This window comes from Trachurus trachurus (genome assembly GCF_905171665.1).
Source record: "Trachurus trachurus genome assembly, chromosome: 17".
Lineage (NCBI taxonomy): Eukaryota > Metazoa > Chordata > Actinopteri > Carangiformes > Carangidae > Trachurus > Trachurus trachurus.
The window spans coordinates 2199214-2212004 of record NC_139900.1 but is presented as its reverse complement, the minus strand read 5'-3'; the positions used below and the strand labels follow the sequence as shown (position 1 = coordinate 2212004).

Sequence of the window (12791 nt, the reverse complement as noted above, 5' to 3'; positions counted from 1 at the left end):
TTAGCAAATGTTTCCCCTCTGTTTGTGTGGTGAGTGCACGCACCACACTGGACATTCATTTAAACCTCATACACCTCCCCTACAATAACATAAAAGAAATGTACCACACACACAGAGTTTCGTTATTATTCAAAGTTTATTCAGTTATGTTACCGGTGGTTGCTTGTGGTCCTCTCCTTCTCTCTTCCTAGGGGCTAACCAGAGCAACTGAAGTGGGCTGCCTTATATGGTGGTGGCAGCTACCTGTTGGGCAGGTTGATACCACTATTCCCTGAGTGGTAGGGTTTTTTTGCCTTGACCTTTAATTAACTGCTTATTTTGGTGGTTTATGATTGATGGAATAATGTTTGATTGGAGAATGTATTGAATGATGTATATTGTCTTGTGGGTCTATTGTGGGGCCTTTGCAGAAGTAGTCTGGTGAAGCAGAATAGTATTTTGTGGGTTAATTGGGATTTGGTTGGTCTGGGGAGGGGCATAGGGTATATAATGCTCCGGCCAACAGCAAGCTCGAGAGAGAGCGAGTGACTCACGCCACAGACAGCACATTGTGGGTGTGAAGTGGGACTTGAGCATTCTAAGAGACACTTTTGTTTGTTCACTGTAAATAAATGCACGGATTAACAGCAGTTTGTGACTCCAGCCATCATCCTTCTGACAAGAATCCCACGTTTATCTGACAATCTTGTTATTCAGTTAGCCAAATGGCATATTCATTCAGTCGTTACACTAATCAAAAACCACTCTTTATTATTTTTGAAAATGAAGCCAAACAATACATTAAGTCTATTAAAAAATCCATCAACATGAAAGCTATAAAAACTTTGAATTTATGTACACTTTACAATGTTTTTGTAAGAAAGCTTGTCTCTGTATTGTTAAAACTCCCTGGTGGTGTTTTGTTGGTGTATTGATTTGTATAGCAGCTATAGCAGACTTAATAAAGTCAAGTCAAGTAGTTCGTGTCACAAATAAAAGTATTTCCTGTTGTTTGTGTCACAATAAAAGTTTTTCCTGTAGTCTGTGCAATAATAAAAGTGATGAGGTGGTAGAAGTTGAAACCATATTCTTCCACTCCCACTGTTCCTGGATCCTCTAACCTTCTCTAAACATTATACCCGTCATTAGTAAGGTGTTATTTACTGTAGTATTCAAATGTGTTTCTGATGTGAAAATCCCACTCTAGAATAGTTTCTAAAATATACTGTATCTTATTTTTTAAACATTATATGTACATTTAGATTACCTATTCTTAATCCTTTAAAGCTGCTGCTGCTGCTGCGTCTTTAAATCTACCACTCCTGATCTGATCTCACTATTTATACCTGGTGTCAGGTTTCATCTGTCCATACAGGTACTGACAGGTCGTTGTACTGCACCATGTGACCTCCTGTTATCACAATGAACTTCAAACTGTAAAACACACGCTCACTGAGTCATGTGATTTCCTGTAAACACAGAGAAGGAAGTGAAAATTAAATAGTTCAGACTCCATTTTAGAGTGAACGGAGCAGAAGCAGAGAAACTGAAGTTTGAGACAAGTGAGTTTTAACACAACATTATAATTGTTATTGTTATTATTATTGTTGTTGTTGTTGTTGTCATTGTTGAAGCATCAGAGAGTGAGTCTGTCTGTGTGGACTGAGGAGGGAAGAAGAGTCAGACGTAGTCCTACAGACGTCAGCACATTGTCTCAGTTTCACCTCGACACGACTTCTTCTAACTCAGAACAAACATCGACTTGAACTAAACGATGGCCTGAGAAAACTTTAGAGGTCAAAGGTCATTATAGTTGTCATGAGATTGAACGTATTGTCTTGATACTGTGTGTGTGTGTGTGTGTGTGTGTGTGTGTGTGTGTGTGTGTGTGTGTGTGTGTGTGTGTGTGTGTGTGTGTGTGTGTGTGTGTGTGTGTGTGTGTGTGTGTGTATGTGTGTGTCAGGTTTCATCTGTCCATATGTAATACCAGGAGTTCCCCAGCAGGTGGCACCATCCTGCTGTATAAAGAGACTTCCTCTCTCTGCCACTACACACTTAAAACTCAACAATGAGCCGAGGGAGAAGAAGACAGTTAAACAGTTCAGAAACTATTTCAGAATGAACGGAGCAGAAGGAGGAGTGTCTGAGACAAGTGAGTGTTAACACAACTTTTAGTCCAGGCAATCTAGCTCATTTTGGACCCAAAAATAGAACTAATTGTAACAGAATGTTTTTCACCAGACATCATTTCTATGAGGTGTCCAGAACAACATACTAAAAGTCCTAAGAAATCCTGGTTGGGAAATATGTTTAATTCACATCATTATTTACTGTATAAAGTCTATGGTGCCGACAACAATACACCCCAATGGGGCTATTTTTTCCCTTTATTCCTATCACAATGAAACTTTACACAATGAAAGTATTCATGAAATGTAACATTTTTTGTATTACAAGTTTCTTTGAAAATTAATTTGAATATGCAAATGAGCCTTACACTAATCAAATATGCCCAAAATTGTTGTTGTCGAAGTGTGAGAGTGAGATTGCGTCAGTTTCACCTCGACACAACTTTTTCAGATTCAGAACAAACATCGACCTGAACTCAAGTCGATGTTTGTTCTGAATCAAACTTTAGAGGTCAAAGGTCAAAGGTTGTGGTGACTGGATAAACATGGATTTAATGTTAAACAACTGTAATATAGTGATTACAGTTTGTCTTCAGTGTATCTGGGTGTGACAGGTGTTCAGACTCTGTGTGTGTTTCTGGTTTCCCTCTCAGACCGACTGAAGTCCTGAAGATGAGTGTTAATGTGGAGGAAGAGGAGGACGGACCAGAGTCTCCAGGATCCATCTGTCCATCCATGAAGAGTGACCAGCCCATGCATGAACCTTTGTACTTCAGTCCTGGACCTGGACCTCCAGACTCACAGTAAGAGAACTGATACAAACCTGAATAGCAGACATGTTTGTCCTCCCATTGTCTTGTCTTCATGTGTCTCCTCCCTGGGCTGTAGGGGGACGACTGGTCTCCTGGTAGACCCAGGCAAGGCAAGGCAATTTTATTTGTATAGCCCGTTTTTACAAACAGTTTGTCTCAAAGGGCTTTACATGGCATCATAGCAACATCCTCTGTCCTTAGACCCTCACATCCACTGAGGAAAAACTCCATGGAAAACCCTTTTAACTCATTGGCTGCCATTGACGTCTATAGACGTCAATCTAATTACAACCGTTCACTGACATTGACGTCGATAGACGTCAATTGCGTTTTTCAACGGGAAGGGCTGGAGGACGGTCTGGCGGAGCTTGTCCATCAATATCAGGCTTGTAAACTAGTGTAATGACGTGTAGGTGCCCTGTAGGCCCTGTAGGTGGCAGCAGTGCCCTCTTTGGATGAGAGATCAGCATTGATTATGAGAAGAAGAAGCGAGATGACAAGAGATATGCTAAAGAAACTTATGCACGGAGCCTATGTGTTCCGCACGTCGGCACATTATGTACCGTGTGTGTCGCGGTAGTTCGGAAAGGAAGAGGGTCGCGATCGTGAGAAAACGACGGAGATCATTGAAAAAGACACCGACGACCGACACCGACGCTGGACACCGGCGATCAAGCCGGGCCGAGCGGCCGGTGAGAGCAGCAGCTGACGGTGCGTCACCACAGACCAGAGCCCAGCTCAACTGACGGCTCGGTGGACGTGACCCGAGCGATTCCATCCGGATCAACCAGGAGCAGCAGAGACCCGTCCCCACGCTCCAGAAAGACATGAAGGTAATAATATAATACATCAATGGTAAAAATAATAAAATAAACTAACTTGCTAGCGAGCTAACTTTTACTGCTTAGAGAAGGGCGGATCGCTTTGATCGGAAAGGTTAAAAAAAAACTCCACATCACACTTGACTACATCTAAGAGATGTATTTTTATGGTAATTCTATATATTTCTATAATTTACAGGTGGTGGATCGAGCAGTGGTCGACCATGGGGCAGAGGTCATGTGACAGCTACAAACGTACAAAAAAGTTAATGCATTTTTACTGATATTTGTAAATAAATTATTATTTTGCCATCAAAAGTCCTTTCTCAGTGTTGTTTTTGTTGTTTTATAGTAGGAGAACACTGTTCAGATGTGTGAGGTGTCACTAAAGCAAAAAATATCAACGTCAAAGTCACTGTTCTGCTTGACATGTTTCTTTCCACAAAAAGCTTGTTTTCTCAGTGTTTTGGTCAAAAACTGCTGTTTTTGGCGAAACCAGCCTATGTTCTACTGCTGTTTACAAAAGAACGGAAAAAGGTAGAAACAAACTTTTTTTTCTTATTGAACAAAGAGAGTCTACTCTTTCTCTTGGTAGTTTCGGTGTTTATATAGTCATAGAACACAATATTCTGTGGGTCTTATAAGATCGTTCAAAATGCTCTAAAACGGCTGGCAGTATGGGGCTCTCTGATCTGAAAATGGCTGGCAGCCAATGAGTTAACAGGGAAAACCAGGAGAAAGCTCAGGGTGAGCAACAGAGGAGGGATCATCACCCAGGACGGACAGACGTGCAATAGATGTTGTTACAGACAAGAAAACAGGTTACAGTTTGTCACAGAATGTGCCAAACTACAAAGTACAACAGAAAATGACAGTTCAAAAATATACTAAGGAGAGGAGAGGAGAGGAGAGGAGAGGAGAGGAGAGGAGAGGAGAGGAGAGGAGAGGAGAGGAGAGGAGGAAGGAGAGGAGAGGAGAGGAGAGGAGGAGAGGAGAGGAGAGGAGATAGGAGGGGAGGAGAGGAGAGGAGAGGAAAGGAGAGGGCTCTGTGTAACCAGATGTGTCCCCAGCAGTCTAAGCCTATAGCAGCGTAGCTATAAAATGGTTCAGAGCTACCTGAACCAGCCCTAACTAAAAGCCCTGTCATAAAGGAAGGTCTTAAGTCTAGACTTAAATGTAGTTAGAGTGTCTGCCTCTTTGACCCATGGAGAGAGCTGGTTCCACAGTAAAGGAGCCCGGTAACTGAAGGCTCTACCTCCCAGTCTGTTTTTAGAGATACTGGGAGTCACTAACAGACCTGCGTTCTGGGAGCGGAGTGCTCTGGTAGGACAGTAAGGAATGATTAGTTCTTTCAGATAGGGTGGAGCTTTATCATTAAGAGCCTTATAAGTCAGCAGAAGTCAGCAGATGTTGATCCAGTGGATCCAGATGCTGAGGAGTGTCAGTGTGTATTCTTATAGTTTGGCTTTCTTATACATCAGACAAGAGATTCTTTTCATACCTTGACATGTTTCAGTAGTTACTATGTAACATCAGATGAAAAGACACGTCTCACCAACACCTAGTGACACTTCTGAACAAGGCAGAAACACCACTGAAACATAGGTATGAAAAGAATCTCTTGTCTGATATATTATTAGAAAACAATGACATTCCATGTAGTCCACATAGTCAGAACCAGGCACGTGCACACATAGGGCCCAAAGGGTGCTTGAGCCCCTGCCCTTTTTGCCTCGTATTAAAAAGTGCCCTTTTTAAAAAAAAAATATATTATTATTATTTTTCAATAAATGCATTCCTGTTGTGCATGAGGATGTAAACTGTAAAAAAAAAGCTGTAAAAATGCCACGGTTATCTACCGTACGCTTTTCCTTGTAATACACACGGTATTGTGTATGTACGTTGGTGTGTGTGTTGTCCGCTGCTGCTCCGCTCTGTCCCTCACTGAGGGGCGGGGGGTGGGGGGGCTGCCCCGCGGTGCGCGCTCCCTCACATGCACGTCCAGAGAGAGAGAGAGAAGCTGCTGCCTCATCGATAACTCTGTGTGTGCCGCACATAGATGAGACGTGACAGTGGAGCGACTTGTGTCGAATCTTGTGAGTTATAAATCCACCAACATCACTTCCTTGTCGGTTCTGACACCTGCCATATGAGTCATATTTCAGAAAAGCGCCCATTTGTGTTTGTTTAGCTGACTGCTTGTTAAGAGTTAAGCCCCACCCCGTCCTCTGTCTAACATCACCTGAATGTAGTGAACAGCAGCAGCAACAGGAGGAATCACTCACTCAGCTTGATTTCACTGACTATTTGAATTTGTTTCCAGATAGGCCTGTTGAGTTACTGGTAATTGTGACTTTGCTGTTGTAAATATTGCTGGTGTTCTGAAATATGCACAGTAGCAGTCACAGTAGTCATTTCTTGGTTGTGTGTGTGTAGCCTGTAGGCTTAGCCTACTTCTATTTTGCACTTGCACTTTTTTTTCCTGCAAGCCATGTTAATGTGCACCCAATAGGCTACCATATTAGCCTTAGCCTACCAGTTCAGAAGTCATGACTGAAATTGGTCCAGCGTGTTGACTGCAGTCCTGAAGGCGTGCAGGCTTTCTCTACCGACTAAATAGTAACTGTAATTTATTTTTATTTATTTATTTTTATATTAAGGCCCGAAAAAATTGTACATACTGCCCTTTTCTGATGTTGAGCCCCTGCCCCTCTATAGTTATGTGCACGTCCCTGGTCAGAACGATACAATCTTTGGACACAGTTACTGACCGACTGACTCTACACTGTTGTCTATGATGCTGCTGTGTTGCTTCCATCCTTTGTGTGGTGCTGGACGCTGACGTCACTGGAGACTTCCCACAATGCATCTGGGATCAGAGAACTGATCAGTGATCAATGTGATGTCAATAAAAACATGTTTGTGTTTGCAGACTGAGAGCAGAGTCTCCAGGATCCATCTGTCTGTCCATGGGGAGTGACCGGTCCATAGAAGAACCTCTTTGGTTCAGACCTGGACCTGGACCTGGACCTGGACCTGGACCTGGACCTGGACCTGGACTTGGACCTGGACCTGGACCTGAACCTGGACCTGGACCTGGACCTGGACCTGGACCTGGACCTGGACCTGGATCCATCTGTCTGTCCATGAAGAGTGACCGGTCCATAGAAGAACCTCTTTGGTTCAGACCTGGACCTGGACCTGGACCTGGACCTGGACCTGGGCCTGGACCTGGACCCACCTGCTGGTCCATGAAGAGTAACAGGTCTAGACAAAGTCCTCCATTGTTCAGACCTGGACCTTCAGAGTCACGGTAAGAGACAGTTTCTACTGTAAACTGAGCTGATTCAGTTATTAGACTCATGTGAAGGAAACAGAGAGAAACCAGGAACCCCCCCCCCCCCACACACACACACACACACACACACACACACACACACACACACACACACACACACACAGACACACACACACACACACACACACACACACACACACACACACACACCATTAGACTGGTTCAGATTTCAGAATAACTTTATTCATCGCTGGAGGAATTTTTTTTCTTTGTTACACCTGAATAGCAAGAGAAATCCACACAAAGTGAGTTATACATAGATAAATAAAATATTATTACTAAAAAATAAAATCAGATAGAACAGACAGCTGGCAGCAACAGGCAGGAATGATTTCCTGAGTGTCTCTGTAGTGCGGTGTGGGTATATCAGTCTGTTGCTGAAGGAGCTGCTGTGGCTGATCAGTACGTTGTGGAGAGGGTCTGCAGGAGAGTCAGTGTCTTCCAGACCGTGGACAGTCTTCTCCTCTCCAACACTTCTGTCAGATGAAGCACAGCGTCCTCATGTTCCTGTGTCTTCAGCCTCAGTCAGTGGACGTTGCTGCAGCAACAGCAGCCAGTGGAGCTGTGACTGTGACATGTTGTTGATCCAGAAATGTCTTGACAGGAGGAAGAGGAGTGGTGTCTCTGTGGACCAGCAGCTGTCCTGCTGTGGTCTCTGTCAGGACGTCCTGAAAGATCCAGTCTCCACCAGCTGTGGACACTGGTTCTGCAGACAGTGCTTCACCTCAGACTGGGACCAGTCTGGTTCTTCAGGACCCCCCTCCTGTCCCCAGTGTGGAAAACGACCCAGAACCAGAGGTGAGCTGCAGACAGCCAATCAGAGCAGCTGTGGACAAGGTGAGACTGAACATCTGTCTGCTGATGTGGTCATTTGTTGTTTTCTCCAGAGTCGTTGTTCCATCACACAGCACTGACATTTAAGATGATGATTCAAACCTTCTCTTTGTTGTCTGTAGTTTTTCTGTAGCTGATGAAAATAATCTGATCAGATTGTCAGACTCTCTGTCTTCAGTCTGACTCTGTCTCTTCTCTCTCAGCAGATCGTGGTCTGCAGGAGGTTTTAGATCAACATAAGATCAGTCTGAGGAGCAGATGTGAACGAGTGACTGAAGGAACTGAGGCAACAGGAAGTGGAAGAGGAAGGGGAACCCTCCTCAACAGCATCTACACTGAGCTCTACATCACAGAGGGACAGAGTGAAGAGGTTAATACCCAACATGAGGTGAGACAGCTGGAGACAACGTCCAAGAAGAAGACCCTCCTGGACACTCCAATCAGGTGCAACGACATCTTTAAAGACTCACCTGTCCAACAGAGAGAGGACGTCTCTACGGTCTCACCTGTCCAACAGAGAGAGGACTTCTCTACGGTCTCACCTGTCCAACAGAGAGAGGACGTCTCTACGGTCTCACCTGTCCAACAGAGAGAGGACGTCTCTACGGTCTCACCTGTCCAACAGAGAGAGAACGTCTCTACGGTCTCACCTGTCCAACAGAGAGAGGACGTCTCTACGGTCTCACCTGTCCAACAGAGAGAGGACTTCTCTACGGTCTCACCTGTCCAACAGAGAGAGGACGTCTCTACGGTCTCACCCGTCCAACAGAGAGAGGACATCTCTACGGTCTCACCTGTCCAACAGAGACCCATCAGAGTGGTTCTGACCAACGGCGTCGCTGGCGTTGGAAAAACCTTCTCGGTGCAGAAGTTCACTCTGGACTGGGCCGAGGGCTTGGAGAACCAAGATGTCAGTCTGCTGGTTCTGCTTTCGTTCAGGGAGCTGAACCTGATCAGAGATCAGCGGTTGAGTCTTCTCAGGCTGCTCCATGTTTTCCATCCAACATTACAGAAGGTCACAGCAGAGCAGCTGTCTGTCTGTAAACTTCTCTTCATCTTTGACGGCCTGGATGAAAGCCGACTGTCACTGGACTTCAACAACAGGGAGGTCGTGTCTGATGTCACACAGACGTCATCAGTCAATGTGCTGCTGACAAACCTCATCCAGGGGAATCTGCTTCCCTCGGCTCTGGTCTGGATCACCTCCAGACCTGCAGCGGCCAATCAGATCCCTCCTACATGTGTTGACAGGGTGACAGAGGTCCGAGGCTTCACTGACGCCCAGATGGAGGAGTACTTCAGGAGGAGGTCCAGTGATGAAGATCTGTCCAGAAGAATCATCTCACACATCAAGACGTCCAGGACCCTCCACATCATGTGTCAAGTCCCAGTCTTCTGCTGGATCAGTGCTACAGTTCTGGAGCACATGTTGACCACAGACCAGAGAGGAGAGCTGCCCAAGACCACGACGGACCTGTTCTCACACTTCCTGCTGGTCCAGACAAAGAGGAAGAAGAACAAGTACGGTGAAGGACATGAGACGAGTCCACAGGAGCTGATGGAGGCCGACAGGGAAGTTCTTCTGAAGCTGGGGAGGCTGGCGTTTGAACAGCTGGAGGAAGGAAACATCATGTTCTACCAAGAAGACCTGGAGCAGTGTGGTCTGGATGTCACAGAGTCCTTGGTGAACTCAGGACTCTGTACTGAGATCTTCAAAAGAGAGAGTGTGATCTTCCAGAAAACAGTCTACTGCTTTGTTCATCTGAGTGTTCAGGAGTTTCTGGCTGCAGTCTACATGTTCCACTGTTTCACCAACAGCAACACACAGGTCCTCAAGAAGTTCCTGGGAAAAGACTACGAAGAGAGAGAGAAGAGCACAATGCCTTCCTCTGATGTATTCAATGCGAGCACTAATGCCCCAATCAATAACAGTCATCCCTTTATTGATAACAGTCATCCATTGGTTAACAACAGTCTTCCGTTGATCAACAACAGTCATTTGTTGATCGATAGCAGTCATCAACAGATCAACAACAGTCACCCATCACTCTTTAACAGTGATCCTTCTATCAACAACAGTCATCCTTCGATCAATAGCAGTCATCGTTCGATCAATAACAGTCCTCTACAGATTGACAACAGTCCTCGACAGAACAATCACAGTTCTCCACCACCAAATGACTTCCTGCAGAGCGCCATGCAGAAATCCCTCAAAAATAAAAATGGTCACCTGGACCTGTTTGTTCGCTTCCTTCATGGCCTCTCTCTGGAGTCCAACCAGAGGCTGTTAGGAGGTCTGCTGGGTCCGACAGACAACAGTCCAGAAACCATCCAGAGAATCATTAGCAACCTGAAGGAGATGAAGAGTGTTAAAATCTCTCCTGACAGAAGCATCAACATCTTCCACTGTCTGACGGAGATGAAGGACCAGTCAGTTCATCAGGAGATCCAACAGTTCATGGAGTCAGAGAAAAGATCAAAGCAGAAACTCTCTGAGATCCAGTGTTCAGCTCTGGCCTACATGCTGCAGATGTCAGAGCAGGTTCTGGACGAGTTGGACCTGGAGAAGTACAAGACATCAGCAGAGGGACGAAGGAGACTGATCCCAGCTGTGAGGAACTGCAGGAAGGCTCGGTGAGTCCAGACATGATCAATACAATTATTGATTAGTCAAGTCTCAGTTGTCTTTTTCTGGAGGTGTAGTAAAAGCTGTGAGCTCCAACATGGAGTATTTTCAGCTAGCTGTGATATTGCTAAATAATCACAAAGTTATTATAATGTTTTTTTTCAATTGACCTTTCGGTTTTATTCAGATCTTTCACCTCAGTGTTTCCAGGTGTTCATGAACCATAGATTGAACCCTTCAGGCTGGGGACACACTACGCAATTTTCACAGTCCTTGACAATTTAGAAAAGGCCTGACGTTCACACTAACCGCCTGGCTTTAGCAGATTTTTATGACGACTGGTGATCACACACTTAATGACTTCACCAGATGAGGGAGCACAGACGACACGATTTGTCAAACCCACAGAAGACACCTGAACGCACCAAACTCTGGCAACAAGCTCTCGGTTTACAGTTTAAGAGTGTGTAGTATTTCCACAGATGCTTTTAGTTGAGTTGCTTTATCAGCCTCCTGCCAACATCATACAGCGGCTAACCACCAGCCTGTTAGCTCGAGTTACCCCCCCCACCACCACCAAACGATGTTGCTAGGCAACCATGTCAATTCATTTAACAAAGTGTAAACAAACATGGACGACATATGGCTCGTTGTTGCTGCTGTGAGAAATCCATTAAAAAGAAAACACGTATTCATCAAGTTGTGGAGGAGTTGATGTTGAGTTCAGACGCTGTTTCATTTGTCGCACCTCCTCCTTTTCATTGGCTGTGGGCGACGTGTTTGCGGTTGGGTCAGTAACCAGTAGGCTACACACTACCCGACTGCGTCCAGAATCGCCTCAACAAAATCAAACATGTTTGAATTGCTGCGACTGAAGTCGGGCCGCATCTGTTCGCCTCACACATCTGACGATTTGAGTCTGTTCACATCACACACAAACAGATTTCTGCTCCGACTCAACAGGCCGACTGTCCCCAACTAGAGCCGGCTGGTGCCGACTAGAGCCGACTGTGAATCCTGGGTATAATCGGGCAAAAAAATTGTGTAGTGTGTCCCCAGCTCTAGAGGCGGCTGTGTACAGTCTGATTGGTATCCTCAGGTGATATCATCTTCAGTCTCTGCCCACACTGACTCAGGTGACAGGTTTAAAAAACATGGAATTGAACATGGAGATTTATTCCTGTGTAGGTCCCAACCAGGATAACAGCTGGGCTTTCGTTTTTATTGTTTCTGATATTGCTTTGTTCAAGCACTTTGGGCTGCAGTCGTGCATGAAAGGTGCTCTACAAATAAAGACTAGAAAATTTCCTCTCGGGAAATTTTGAATGGGCCACGGCTACTGCCGATTTTGCCATCTCTGTCAACATGGGAATCAAACCCACGATCTTAAGGTCAAGACAGAGCTGATCAGACAGACACATGATCATCTTTCTATAAGCACTGATATGGAGGAGCTGTAATCACATTAGGTTAACTGTGTGTGTGTGTGTGTGTGTGTGTGTGTGTGTGTGTGTGTGTGTGTGTGTGTGTGTGTGTGTGTGTGTGTGTGTGTGTGTGTGTGTGTGTGTGTTTATCTTGTGTAATAGGGCCAGGACTCAATTAAAACAATTAATCTAATTAATTAGAGGCTTTGTAATTAATTAATCGCAATTAATTGCATTTTAATCGCATATAAATATTTGACAGTGAGAAGCATTTTTTTCACATGGATTTTAGTATACCATTGAATGACTGAATAGCTTAAGCATGTTTTTTTTTCAAGGTGGTACTTAACCAAGACCAACATGCAAATTATCGATTAATTCATTAATCGATATTTGATACAGATTTAAATGGTCTTTCCTGCCAATACACTATGATGATTACTGTAGTATTTAACTTGGCTACATAAATCACAGTAGCATAAATTGATTTGTTGAACGGACCAGGTGATGGGCTGACTGGTCCTGTCTAACTTCTGTGTACTGGGTGCCATTGTGCAGGGTGTTAAGGCAGCCTTCCTCCACTGCAGTCCCTATGGTCCTGGACCCTCTGGCTGGTGGGGTGGGCTGCTTTCAGCTGGGGGGGACTCTATCAGCTGCTCCCACGAGAGGCATTTGACGCATTTGACACCAACAAGGTTTAACTTTAAAGGGACAACGAGGAGTTTCTATTCGGTTATAAAAAAAAGTCTCACGTTAATGTGGATGAATCTCCGCTACCCACACTTGTTAATGGGCCCATTTTCGATAA

The 12791-nt window shown here is 44.8% G+C and overlaps 2 long non-coding RNA genes across 2 annotated transcripts in view; one reads left to right on the top strand and one right to left on the bottom strand.

Moving 5' to 3' along the window:
• LOC311000770 overlaps nucleotides 1-2903 on the bottom strand; it is a 128403-nt gene extending 125500 nt beyond the window's left edge. The window contains exon 1 of the long non-coding RNA XR_014596104.1: nucleotides 2872-2903. This is a non-coding gene — a long non-coding RNA (uncharacterized lncRNA). The remainder of the gene's footprint in view (nucleotides 1-2871) is intronic.
• Nucleotides 1495-2854, top strand: LOC311000771. The gene is made up of 3 exons (XR_014596105.1): nucleotides 1495-1545; nucleotides 1943-2131; nucleotides 2762-2854. It is a non-coding gene; the product is annotated as an uncharacterized lncRNA (long non-coding RNA).
• Nucleotides 2904-12791: the final 9888 nt, after the last annotated feature.